The sequence below is a fragment of the Macaca nemestrina genome, chromosome 5, assembly GCF_043159975.1.
Source record: "Macaca nemestrina isolate mMacNem1 chromosome 5, mMacNem.hap1, whole genome shotgun sequence".
NCBI classification, from domain to species: domain Eukaryota; kingdom Metazoa; phylum Chordata; class Mammalia; order Primates; family Cercopithecidae; genus Macaca; species Macaca nemestrina.
Genome location: NC_092129.1, coordinates 20,109,654 through 20,123,171, shown reverse-complemented (window position 1 = coordinate 20,123,171; position 13,518 = coordinate 20,109,654).

Below are 13,518 nucleotides of genomic sequence, written 5' to 3'. Positions count from 1 at the left end.
TTAAAAATTATGAAGAAAATATGAAATAATGTTTCCTGACTCCAGTTTAAAAAACAATTTCTTAAACTATAGACAAAAATTAATTTTGTAAACCAAAAAATTCCGCTGGAAAGGCTCAACAAATTTGACAACATGTACTTATTAAACAGTGACAACAAAACCTCTTCTGCAAAAGATGGCATTCACAAGATTAGCATGCAAACAACAGAGGGAGAAAAAATGTATGCAGGTACAAAATATATAATGAATATACATTTATTATTTGTAGTATATTCTAATACAATTCTAACTAGACCTTTAAAAATAATAATGAATTAACACATTTATAGCAGCTCAATAGAACAAGTGATGAAGTGCATGTGCAATCACTTTACAGGAAAGGAAATATAAATCTCATAGAACAATATTCAATCTCATTGATAGGAAAATGTAAATTGAAGTAAAAGACAAGACACAATATTTATCGGTTCTGGAAAAAATATAAATATCTATCATTCAGTGGGGAAATATTATTATTCTTGTAAACTAGTAATGTGTAGTGTCTTTGGGGAGCAATTTGCCAGAATCTGGTAAAAATGTTAACAGCATTGGTATATCAGTTTCTTTATTTCTAAACACAGAATTCTGACATGCCTAAACATTAAGTAAATGTATTGGAGAACAGTTACAGAGATGCTGGAAGAGCTGAAGAAATAAACTCTAGGCTAATGTTACAGAGACGATGACCAAAATCACACTGCAAAATTGTCCCAATAGGAGCCAGTGTTACTGTTCAGTTACGTACTGTCTCGTGATGCCCTTGCCATGAGGCCGTGCTGCCATTAACACCACTGAACTCCGTCACATGCTTCTTTAACATTGCCCCCATGCTAGCCAAGTGCATGCCTTAAGCTTTCTGTTTCCTTTTGTAGCTATCTCATGCATACTAGGGTAGTAAAGCTGTGTCTGATGAGTGGAATGTAATTCCCAAATCTGCATCATTTCAGAAAGAAAGACTTGGGATTTTTTCCTTATTCCATATTGGAAAGCAAGTATTCACTCACAATTTGGAGGATACTGAAGTGTAAATGAAGTGTTCGATACATTTGAAACAGTAATGAAAGATACAAATCAACCACATCCTTTGCGTAAGCAAAACTGTTTCTGGATATGTACCTAGAGAAATTCTTTAAAATGTGCAAAAATAAAGCAATTACGTCCATTATTGTATACTACTATTTCAAAAATGGGAAACATTCTTAAGTGCCCTGAAATAGGAGAACGAATGAATAAAATGTGCTAAAGTCAAACAATGTAAGATTGAAAAAGGTGAATCAGATTTTTAGTTATCAACAAGAACATATGGTCCTCCCTCTGTGCCCAAGGGGAACTGATTCCAGGACTCCCATGAAGACAATTCACAGACATTCAAGTCCCTTATATAAAATGACCTAGTATTTGCATATAATCCATGTACAACTTCCAGGATACTTTAAATAATCTTTAGATTACTTATAATACTTAATACAATGTAAATGCTATACAAATAGTTGCTACACTTATTTTTAAATTTTTAATGGTTGTATTGTTATTTTTATTGTTTTTTTGCTGGATGTTGTTTTCAATTCATGGTTGGTTGAATCTGTAGATGTGGAACCCACTGATATGGAGGGCTGACTGTATTTCAAAAACATAATGAGAAGAAATAAGATGTGCAGAATGATGTATAAAGAAAAACACCATTTATGCAAATAGAAACCACTATCCCCAAATAGTATATATTGGCCAATAATCACACATATATATATATAGCATTTATGCCTATATATATACATTTATGTGTGTATGAGGTTGTGTTTCTGTGTAAATGTATGTATGCATATCTAGATATACAGATAGATGAATGAATAAATAGGTAAATAGGTGATAGATAGTGGAAAACTGGGTGTACAATTCTTAGCATCTGCTATGGAGGGCTAACGATGAAGAATGGAAAGTGATGTAATGTTAGAAAGATTAAAGATAACTTTGTCTTTATTTGTAAGCTTTAGTTCTTTAAAAAGTGGCAAATCTCATTCCCCATGATATGCTTATTTTCCCTGGTGCGCCTGTTTCAAAGCATCTCATATACACCACAAATACATACACTGACTATGTACTCACAAACATTTAAAAAATAGGCTGGGCATGACGGATCATGCCTGTAATACCAGCACTTTGGGAGGCCAAGGTGGGCCATCACTTGAGGAGTTCAAGACCAGCCTGGCCAACATGATGAAACCCTGTCTCCACTGAAAGTACAAAACTTAGCTGAGTTCGGTGGTGGGTGCCTGTAATCCCAGCTACTCGAGAGGCTGAGGCAGGAGAATCGCTTGAACCCAGGAGGCAGAGGTTCCAGTGAGCCAAGACTGCACACTGCATACAGTCTGGGTGACAGAGTGAGTCTCCATCTCAAAAAATAATAATAATAATAATAATAAATCATAATAAAATAAAAAATATAAATTAAAAACAAGCTGGCAAATCTGACAATAAGTTATCACTACTAGTTTAGGGGGAAGAAAATTGACATAATTTAGATTATGTCAATAAGCATTTAAAACCTTTGGAAGCCAGCTACATTTTGGACATCACTTCCACAACATTTTATTGGTCAAAAGAAGTCACAAGGCAAACTTTAATTTAAGGGGCAGAGAAACTGACTGTACTTTTTGATGGGAGTAGTTTAATAGAACTACAGCGAAGTATGGCGACTTTTGAAATCTACTATATAAACTTATGTTCCTAGAGGTGTGGTATTATAGCCTATAAAATAATTATAAAAGAAGACACAAGAAGACATTTTTATAAAATATGCAAGAACTGTGCCAAACAGATGGATAACTTATATATCTCTTTCATATATAGCCTGTTTGTTTGTTCTGTCACCAAAAGAATATCCAGAATCTATTCTTAAAAATTTTTAAACTCATTAAAAAAAATAAGTCAAAGAATAAGATTAGAAACATGTTACTTTAAGATTTAGGCAAAAGCTGTGACTATTAAACTGACGCAAAAGGAATAAACTTCAAAATCCATCTGCAACCTTGGTTTTAGAGACATTCATGCTGTTCTAGCTTCCTATTGCAGACATTGCCATTTCAAAGAAATATTCAATCATAGTGATTATGAAGATAAAATAATAAATCTGTTAATAAAGTGGGATTTAGCTACATTTAAGCATGGATTAATGAAAAAAAATAATTAACTCAGAAATATTCTGATTACTTTGCTGAAACAAATGAGGAAAATGGATTTTCCCACAGTAAAGTAAATGGGAAATCGAGAATTTTTTAGTGTATCCTAAGGTGCATCTTGGTATTGTGACTTTTACTTTAATTAATTTAACAAAATGGTTAGTTTTGCTGCTGCTATCAATTTTTCAATACCAACCATAAATTAAAACTGTAATAACTAAAACATTTTGGGAAATAAAACTTAGAAACTCTTCTAGTGTTCTGAAATCTGGTGCATTCTTACAAAATGGGTTTTGATTTTCTAAATTTTTTGTAGAGGTAACTATTAAATTAATATTTATACACAAACTACTGTTCATTGCTTGCTGCCCCTTCTAAGTGCCAAGCACTTTTCAGAACACATTATATTCAGCATCTCTTTTAATTCAAAATAGGAGGTGGATCATATTAGCTCCATTTTACAGATGATGAGGAGATGGTTCAGAGATAGTAAGGATATTGCTAAGGAAAGCTGGCTGGTAATTTGTACAGCCAGAGCTTGACTTGATGTGTCACTCTAGCATCTCCACTGTAATCACTACACTTTGAGACTTTCCAATGCAAAGGCTGTAGAATCTACTGATAACTTCTGCAAAACTGTTTATAGAATACCTGAAGCATTGGTCCCTTTTTATTTTATCTAAGTCAATTATTTAGACAAACTACAGGCAAAATTTCTAAACTGTGTACAGATTGTCATTTCTGTCATATATCTGCTTAGCAAAGGGGATTATCAATAGGTCCCAACTTGAGTATTTCTAGGTTTTTCTATCATACCAACTAATTTTCTGTTCTTTTATTTGTGGTGAGAGGCAATTTTCTATGTTTTGATTTGTACATTAATTGCAGTTTATTACCCCCAACTCCACTGACACATTAGGCACAAACAACATACTCCCATGGAGAGGGCGTAGGCCTAGAACCAAGAGGTGAAAGAAGAAAGGCTTCTTTCTTGAAGGCTTCTTGATACCATGTATCAAGACTAAAATCTGGTGTCATTTTCTTTCCTCAAACAAAGCATTCTTAAAATTGAAATCCAGTGAAGTAAAGAGATTACAATGCTTGATACAGAGGGATTCTTATTTCTTGTAACTCCTTTTGGTCATTCTGTCTTGTTCAAGGTTTATTTTTTTGTCTAGCATACATCCAGCACCCACCCAATCGTTCTCTATTATGTTGTGTCGTGTCATGTAACGTCACATCATGATATGGTTTGGCTCTGTTTACCCACCCAAATCTCATCTTGTAGTTCCCATAATTCCCACATGTTGTGAGAGGGACCCAGTGAGAGACGATTGAATCATGGGGGCAGGTCTTTCCTATGCTGTTCTCGTGATAGCGCATGGGTCTCATGAGATCTGATGGTTTTAAAAACGGAGTTGCCTTGCACAAGCTTTTTTTTTGCCTGCCACCATCCGCATAAGATGCCTTCCGCCATGATTGTGAGGCCTCCCCAGCCATGTGGAACTGTGAGTCCAATTAAGCCTCTTTCTTTTGTAAATTGTCCAATCTCTGTTATTTCTTTATCAGCAGCATGAAAATGGACAAATACAGTAAACTGGTCCCAGGAGTGGGGCACTGCTGAAAAGATATCTGAAAATGTAGATTCAACTTTGGAACTGAGTAACAGGCAGAGGTTGAAACAGTTTGGAAGACTCAGAAGACGACAGGAAAATGTGGGAAAGGTTGGAACATCCTAGAGACTTGCTGAATGGCATTGACAAAAATGCTGATAGTGATATGGACAATAACATCCAGGCTGAGGTGGTCTCAGATAGAGATGAGGAACTTCTTGGGAACTGGAGCAAAGGTGACTCTTGTTATGTTTCAGCAAAGAGATTGGCAGCATTTTGCCCTGGCCGTAGAGATTTGTGAAAATTCAAACTTGAGAGAGATGATTTGGGGTATCTGGTGGAAGAAATTTCTAAGCAGCATTCAAGAGATGACTTGGGTGCTGTTAAAGGCATTCAGTTTTAAAAGGGAAGCAGAGCATAAAAGTTCAGAAAATGTGCAGCCTGACAATGCGATAGAAAAGAAAATCCCATTTTCTAAGGCAAAATCCAAGTCAGTTGCAAAAATTTGCATAAGTAACAAAGAGCCAAATGTTAATTTCCAAGACAATGGGGAGATTGTCTCCAGGGCATGTCAGAGGTCTTTACAGCAGCCCTTCCCGTCACAGGCCTGGAGGCCTATGAGGAAAAAGTGGTTTCATGTGTGGGCCCAAGTGCAGTGTGCAGACTAGGGACTTGGTGCCCTGCGTCCCAGTCACTCCAGCCTGGACTGAAAGGAGCAAACTTAGAGTTCAGCCATGATTTCAGAGGGTGCAAGCCTCAAGTCTTGGCAGCTTCCACATGGTGTTGAACCTGCAGGTGCACAGAAGTCAAGAATTGAGGTTTGGGACCCTCCTCCTAGATTTTAGAACACGTATGGAAATGCCTAGATGCCCAGGCAGAATTTTATAAAGAAGACCAAGAATACACGAGGTCCTCATAGAGAACCTCTGCTAGGGCAGTGCAGAAGGGAAATGTGGGTTGGGAGCCCCCACATAGAGTCCCTACTGGGGTACCACCTAGTGTAGTTGTGAGAAGAGGGTCACCATCCTCCAGACCCCAGAATGGTAGATCCACTGACAGCTTACACTGTGTACCAGGAAAAGCCACAGACACTCAATGCCAGCCCATGAAAGCAATTTCGAGTGAGGCTGTACCCAGCAAAGCCACAGGGGCAGATCTGCCTAAGACTATGGGAACCTACCTCTTGGATCAGCATGACCTGGATGTGAGACATGGAGTCAAAGGACCTCATTTTGGAGCTTTAAGATTTGACTGCTCCACTGGATTTCAGACTTGCATGGGGCCTGTAGCGCCTTTATTTTGGCAATTTCTCCCATTTGGAATGGGTGTGTTTACTCAATGCCTGTACCCCCATTGTATCTAGGAAGTAACTAACTTGTTTTTGATTTTACAGTCTCATAGGTGGAAGGGATATGACTTAACTTGGATGAGACTTTGGACTGTGTACTTCTGAGTTCATGCTGAAATGAGTTGAGACTTTGGGGGACTGTTGGGAAGGCCTGGCATGATTGGTCTTAAAATGTGAAGATAGGGAATTTGAGTGGGGCCAGGGGTGGAATGATATGGTTTAGCTCTGTGTCCCCACCCAAATCTCATCTTACAGTTCCCATAATTTCCACATGTTATGGGAGGGACCCAGTGGGAGATGACTGAATAATGAAGGTGGGTCTTTCCCCTGCTGTTCTCATGATAGTGAATAGGTCTCAAGATATCTGATGGTTTTAAAAAAGGAGTTGTCCTGCACAAGCTCTTTTGTTGCCTGCCGCCACACGTAAGATGTGACTTGCTCCTCCTTGCCTTCCATCGTGATTGTGAGGCCTCCCCAGTCACATGGAACCGTGAGTTCAGTTAAGCCTCTTTCTTTTGTAAATTGCCCAGTTTCTGGTACGTCTTTATCAGCAGTGTAAAAACAGACTAATACACATCGTATCACTGACATTCCAGGACAAGAATGCAAATGGAAGCCCACATACTATATGCCAAACGTTCATAGCTAAAAATTGAACAAAATGTTGAGTAAAGTGTTATAACTTCTTGCCTTCATAATGATTTTTTTAAAATTAAAATACTATGATTATATTACCAAACATTGAAATGTCTTTAGAAATCAAAATTGAATTTTTATTATATATGTCTTATTTTCTGCTGAGTCTGTAATTTTTAGCTAATCGAGACACATATAATTCCTTAAAGTCTTATTTATTCTTTAAAATTAATTTTCCTTTTTATTTCAGCAAAATCACTGATTACTTAATGAAGATTTAAAATAACTTGCGTTCTATTGATGATATAAATGGTCAAAAAGTATTTATGTTTAAAGTGAACAAGCTTTGAATGTACTTTTATAGAAATGTAATGTTAGTACAAAAACTTGAAAAATTTAAACTATTTTCACATATTTTCAAACTTACTTTTCTTCCAAAATATTTCAGCAATATCTAGTAAATGCAGAATCCAATAATTACTAAATAACAAAAGTTAAAGTTGAATTATTTAAATTTAGCTACATTTTCAGTTTAATTTTTAAAATATCTGAAATCTTACAAGATATTTCTGTGGAAAGAAAACTTAGAAATTCTAATGTTCAATGTCCATCTCCTTGCTAATGTAAAAAATATAAAACATACTCCAAGCATGTCACATTTAGGCTTACATAGACATATATTTAAGAGTGAAAGACTTTTTAAACAATGCTAAATACTCCTCAGCTGACAAGGGAACTTTGAAACAGCACTAATTCTGAGTACCTTTGGAAACATGAATTGAAACAGATCTTCAGCAAGAAAATGAGTGCTCAGCTCGTCTAGGAATGATTCCGTTATATTAGAGACCAAGGCATCATGCTATCTGAAAGAAAGGATTTTGCAATTTAACTAAGTTTGCTTTTCTCTTACCTAAGCGCATATGCTGTTCAAATGTTCTCCATACTCTAAAGCATTGTCAGCATCCTTTGACAATGTTAGCAACATAACACAGAAACCTTCACAGCATTCAGACATGGTGCCTTTGGTTTCGAAGACAGAGCGTATGATGTGAAAAAGTGTTTCCCTAGAGTCTGAGAATCGTGTTTGGGGTTATAGGTTGTTCTGAGTTGATACTGAACAACAAAACCTGAGAGTCAAAGTCCTTAAAGCATGAATTGTTTCTGTGCTTGTTACATGCGGTTCCATCAGAAGCATGGGGCTCATATGTAAAGGTGGTACTGATCAACAGCCCATTACAATGTAAGCTGGTTAAGAACTGAGACCTTATGTTTTTTGTATCCACAACATCTTGCACAGAGAAGGCCCTTAAATATTGGCAAATCAAATGAGTAAATGACCTGATAACTCTTAGGACTTGGGGCTTTTAACCATTTTTGTGAGATGTAGCACTTATAACTAGGCTTACATGCTCACGTGTTCCACTTGGTTGTCTGTACAGCAGTAAAGATATAAGTGAAGTGTTATTCCAGACTTTTGTACATCTCTTCAATCCAAAACTTTCCTCTATTTTGTTAAATATCCTTTGGAGGGAGAATTTGAGAAGAGATATTGAGAAAATCAAACACCAACCTGTAAAACTAGTAATTACCTTTTGTCCATAAAGCTGTAAATCTGCTGAGTCTTATTATTTTTTGGAGGAGTAGTACCAGTGAGTTCACAGCTGTATTCAAGCAAAGCAGATGTTTTCAAAATGTGAAGACAGTACTGCTATAAGCACCCCCTGATTTATGGCTAACTGGTTAGTTTTCCCTTTTTTTTCACTGAATTATGAAAACTCTCATTCATAGATATATGACATATTATTCTGTTCTTGAATTGCTATAAAGAAATACCTGAGGCTGAGGAATTTATAAAGAAAAGAGATTTAATTGACTTATGGTTCTGTAGCCCATGTAGGAAGCATGGTGCCAGCATCTGCTTCTGGGGAGAGCCTCAGGAAGCTTCCCATCATGAGTGAAGGTAAAGAGGGTACAGACATATCACATGGTGAGAGGGAGTAAGAAAGAGAGAATTGGGGAAGGTTCAGACTCTTTTAAACAACCAGATCTCAAGACTGTAAACTAACTAAGCAAGAATTCACCAATCAGCAAGGAGACGGTGCTAAACCATTCATGAGAGATCTGCTCTCATGACCCAATATCTCCCACCAGGCCCTACCTCCAACACTGGAAATCACATTTCAATATGAGATTTGGATGGAAAAAACATCCAAACCATATCATATGGGAACTCCATTAGTGACTTACGTGAAGAGTCAAAGTCCCTAATTGGACCTCTGATTTGCCTAATTATAAGTGGAAGGTGTTTTTCTATTTAAACCCTCTCATTTATTTTTTGAAAATCCAAAATTGAGAATAATCTGGACATCTTGTAAATAATTAAACAGGCTGGGATTTAGAGGTATCAGGGATAAATTCCAGTGGTGATTTCACAGACGCTCTACAAAGCTCATTCCTCTTTTTTTCATGTGAATAATACTAAGGCTTTAACTGATGGGGTAAAGAGATCATTAAACTCTTTTATGACATAAATATTTTATAATTTCAATTATCTGCCAAGATGATGGTAGTAAGGAGTTTGAGACCACCAAAGATGTGGTCTATGTGATAGTGGATCATGACTTGCCAGAGGCCCTATTCCCAGAAGTAAGGAAGTAAGGATGTTTCACAGTTATCTGGTTTAGCAGATTGTATAAGAATGAATGGGAGTTCATTGCTTTGACATTCTACCTAGCTTCAAAGGGCAGAATTTCCTTTAAAATGCCCAGTGATTTTCTGAACCCTATGCAAGGCAGACTAGGTTAAGAGGGGTTTTTGCTCTTGCCGTCTATGAAAGCCTAGCTTCTCATGTTTTTCTAAGTGTCTTATTCACCGATTTCTGGATTTTGCCAGTCATTACAGGCCACAATACAGCAGGAGAGATTCCCAGATGGCACTGCTAGGACTTTCATCCTGGTGGTTTGAAGCCATTGTTCAAGGAGTTGTCAGAGACTCTACTGGGGCTCTATTGCAGAAGTACTGGGCTGCTTTGGTTTATTGCTGGCATAGGCAGGGTATGGCAAGATGAGAACAGGGGTCAAGCTTGAATTGTGGGCTCCCGTATGTAATCTAAATTTCTTTTTAAAGGATGCACCATATTTCCAGGTTTTATAGGTTTTCTTTAAGATGTATCAGGGTAGTTTTCTCTAAAAAGAATTGGTCAGTCTGTCAGGAAACAGGTTCAAAGACAGCTTCATTCTAGTCTAGGTTCTCAAAAAGGAGATAGAACAGGGTGGCTTTACATAACATTTATCTATTGTCTAAACTGACATATATTTTGCATATTATTTCACCAACTTAATATTAGTGAAGTTTCCAATAAGTGATGGCTATTGGTCTAAGCACTATCACGTTTTGAAAAGTGCGTTTATGAAGGTATTCACGGAGTGATGTTGGTACAGACAAGTGACACACTATAAGAACATGAGGAAAAGTGACCTTTGGAGTAATATTTGACAATTATGTAGCCATTCACCAGGTGAATAAAGGGCTAGAAAGGCTTCAAGTAAGATACAGCAGCAACAAGTGTCAATGAAGTAAGAAAGAATATGTGGCATGGATGCAGCTGACTATAGCTGGACAGAGGTTAAGGACATGGAGAGTGCTGAGAATTCACAGGGGTCAGATCCAGATCATGATATCAAAGGAGCCACTGAAGAATGTCATGCAAGTAAAAGAAAGATAGATTGGGATTTTTAAATAAAAAGTCTGGCACTGGCAAAAAGATGGAAAATAAGTTGGAGGAGGGAAAATTGAGTATATTAGGGTTCTCCAGAGAGACAGATCCAATAGGATATATGCACACATAAAAGGGAATTTAGTAGAGAGAATTGGCCCATATGATTACAAGGCAAATTCCCATGATAGGCCATCTGCAAGCTGGGGAAAAAGAGAAGCCAGTAGAGGCTCAGTCCAAGTCTGAAAGCCTAAAAACCAGGAAAGCTGACAGTGCAACCCTCAGTCTGATGCTGACGGCAGGAGAGCCCCAGGGGAGACCCAGAGTCCAAAAGCTGTAGAAACTGGAATCTGATGTCCATGGGCAGGAGAGAGGAAGAAAAACTTGTAGCAAGGGAAGAGAGACAGCAAGAGATGCTGCAAGCTGCTTATCCCCCTTCTTCTGGCTGCTTTGTTCTTACCCTGCTGGCAGCCAGTTGGATGGTGCCCGCCCACATTGGGGGTGGGTCTTCCTCTTAGAGTCCACCAACTCAAATATCAATCTTTTCTGGCATCACCCCCCCAGACACACCCAGAAACAATATTTCACCAGCCGTCTAGGCATACTTTGATCCAATCAAGTTGACACATAATATTAGCTATCACATCAGGGTAGAAGTTGAACTGTTTGATCAGCTTTCCAATTGAGAGAGGATGAAGGAATAGACTGGCAGTAGGCATAGAGAGGAAAGAATAAATACGTAAGACATTAAAATGGCAGGATAGACACATCTTTATTGTTGGTTGGATATGAAAGGTTTGGGAGAAAGATTTCAAGGTTCCTCCTGGTACCTTTGGCATGCCTGTTGGCATTTCCCAAACTAAGTGCTCACATGCCCTGGAGTACCATCAAGGACTCCTCTACAGTGTTTTCAATGTTTGAGGGAAACACAGTGATATCTGTAGGGCACAGAATAAACTACTAGCTTGAGACAGTTCACACATTTAACCTTAGATTGTACTATATTCCTTTCAATGATGTCATATTTTTGTGTTTTCAGTGGTTGTGATAAAAATCAAATATTACTAAAAATCAATGCAGAATAACAAATAAAGGTAGATTTATACACCATGACTCCAAGGTTTGAGAAGCTGCACAGAGTAGCATAGGCACACGTTCCATTAGCAAGTAACTGTGGTTAAGATTGTATAAAAATGTTTTTTTTTTTTTTTTTTTTTTTTTTTGAGACAGAGAGTCTCGCTCTGTCCACCAGGCTGGAGTGCAATGGCGCGATCTCAGCTCACTGCAAGCTCCGCCTCCCGGGTTCATGCCATTCTCCTGCCTCAGTCTCCCAAGTAGCTGAGACTACAGGTGCCCGCCACCACGCCCGGCTAATTTTTTGGTTTTTTGTATTTTTAGTAGAGACGGGGCTTCACCATGTTAGCTAGGATGGTTTCGATCTCCTGACCTCGTGATCTGCCCGCTTCGGCCTCCCAAAGTGCTGGGATTACAAGCGTAAGCCACCGCGCCTGGCCAAAAATGTTATCTTTTAGATTTGTTTCCATTATTTTTTCAAGCAGCTACTAAATTGTTAGTACCAATCCATTTATTAAGTTGTTTGAACCTAACTGATTCATAAATAGAATTGTTAAGTACTTCCTTTCTTTTAGATTTGGCGGTGAAAAAATATTCAGACATTAAAGGCACCATGAACTGAGACTATTTAAAAACCTCTGGCCTAGATGTTTCAGGAGACAGCCAGAGAGAATGCTGTAAAATTGACCTGTGCAGTGAAATGTCCAAACTGTGTGATTGCTAGCAAGGGGAGGAGTAGGAGGAGTAGTCAGTTGTTAGAAAACAGAGATTAATATGGGGATAAGGTAATACCCATGTTGAGTACTCACCCTATACCAACCACAGTGGTGATACAGGTCAATAGGCATTATCAGTCTCAATCCTCCCAGCAACCATGGAAGCTATGATTATTATCTCCTGATCAAGACAGCTTTAGCTTTTCCCTCAGCTTGACAAAACTGTAGACAGTCTTCTTTCTGACTCTAAGCCCCCGATGTCGCCCCTTTTTTTTGAGCATTTAAAACTTTAAATTGTAGAATCATTTTCTGCCTCTTTCAGATATAAATCTTCTCCCAGCCTCTTGCCAGTTTTACAACCCCAGAATGTCTTCTCCAGGATGTGGGAGCTAACCTTTTGAAATGTAATCAGGGAAGGAGATACTGCCTCTATCTCCTAGTCTCTGTGGGATGGTGGGTACCTAATTTTCATGTGCCAGTTAACAAACTCAGATGGCCTTATCACATTAACCAACCTCCCCAATTTCCTCCAGTACTTTTCCACCTGCTCACCTCAGGGCTTAAAAATCCCCTACCTGTTTTAGAGGAATTAACCTTAAATTATTTCTTCTATTTCAGTAGTCTTGAATAAAGTCTTCTTTGCTTAACTCCATCAATGCAACTTTACTTTGACAGTCACCATTTTACAGATATGGAGCTGAAGTTTATAACTTGCTGAAACTTACACAGCTAGTAAATGAAGGAGACAAGTTTCTAACCCAGGTAACCTGAGTTCAGAGCCTAAGGGCATAAAGTATGGTGCAGGTTCATTCTTGGAAAGAAGCAAAAGCATAGGTTTTCTTGGTTGAGACAACAGAATTTGGCCTTTTGATAGTTCCAAGTTGGTCGGGTCCAGACACCAGACATCATCATTATTAGGTCAGCCAGGCAATAATATATTTCTAAAACCACCAGCATGAATTGTTACTAAACTTTCATGCTTTCCAAATTTCCAGTAAGTAGAAGCAAGAAGAATCCTAAACTTGGGATGGGGTTAACTTCTAGATAATATGGAAACGTCAGTCCAAAAATTCTTAATATTGGCCTAAAAACTCATAGAGCTAAAGAGATTGCAGTACATGTGAACAAGAGTCCAGAACTTAGAGTCAGAGAGACTCAGTTCATGTGACAATTCTGTCTGGGTACCAATTATAAGATTATA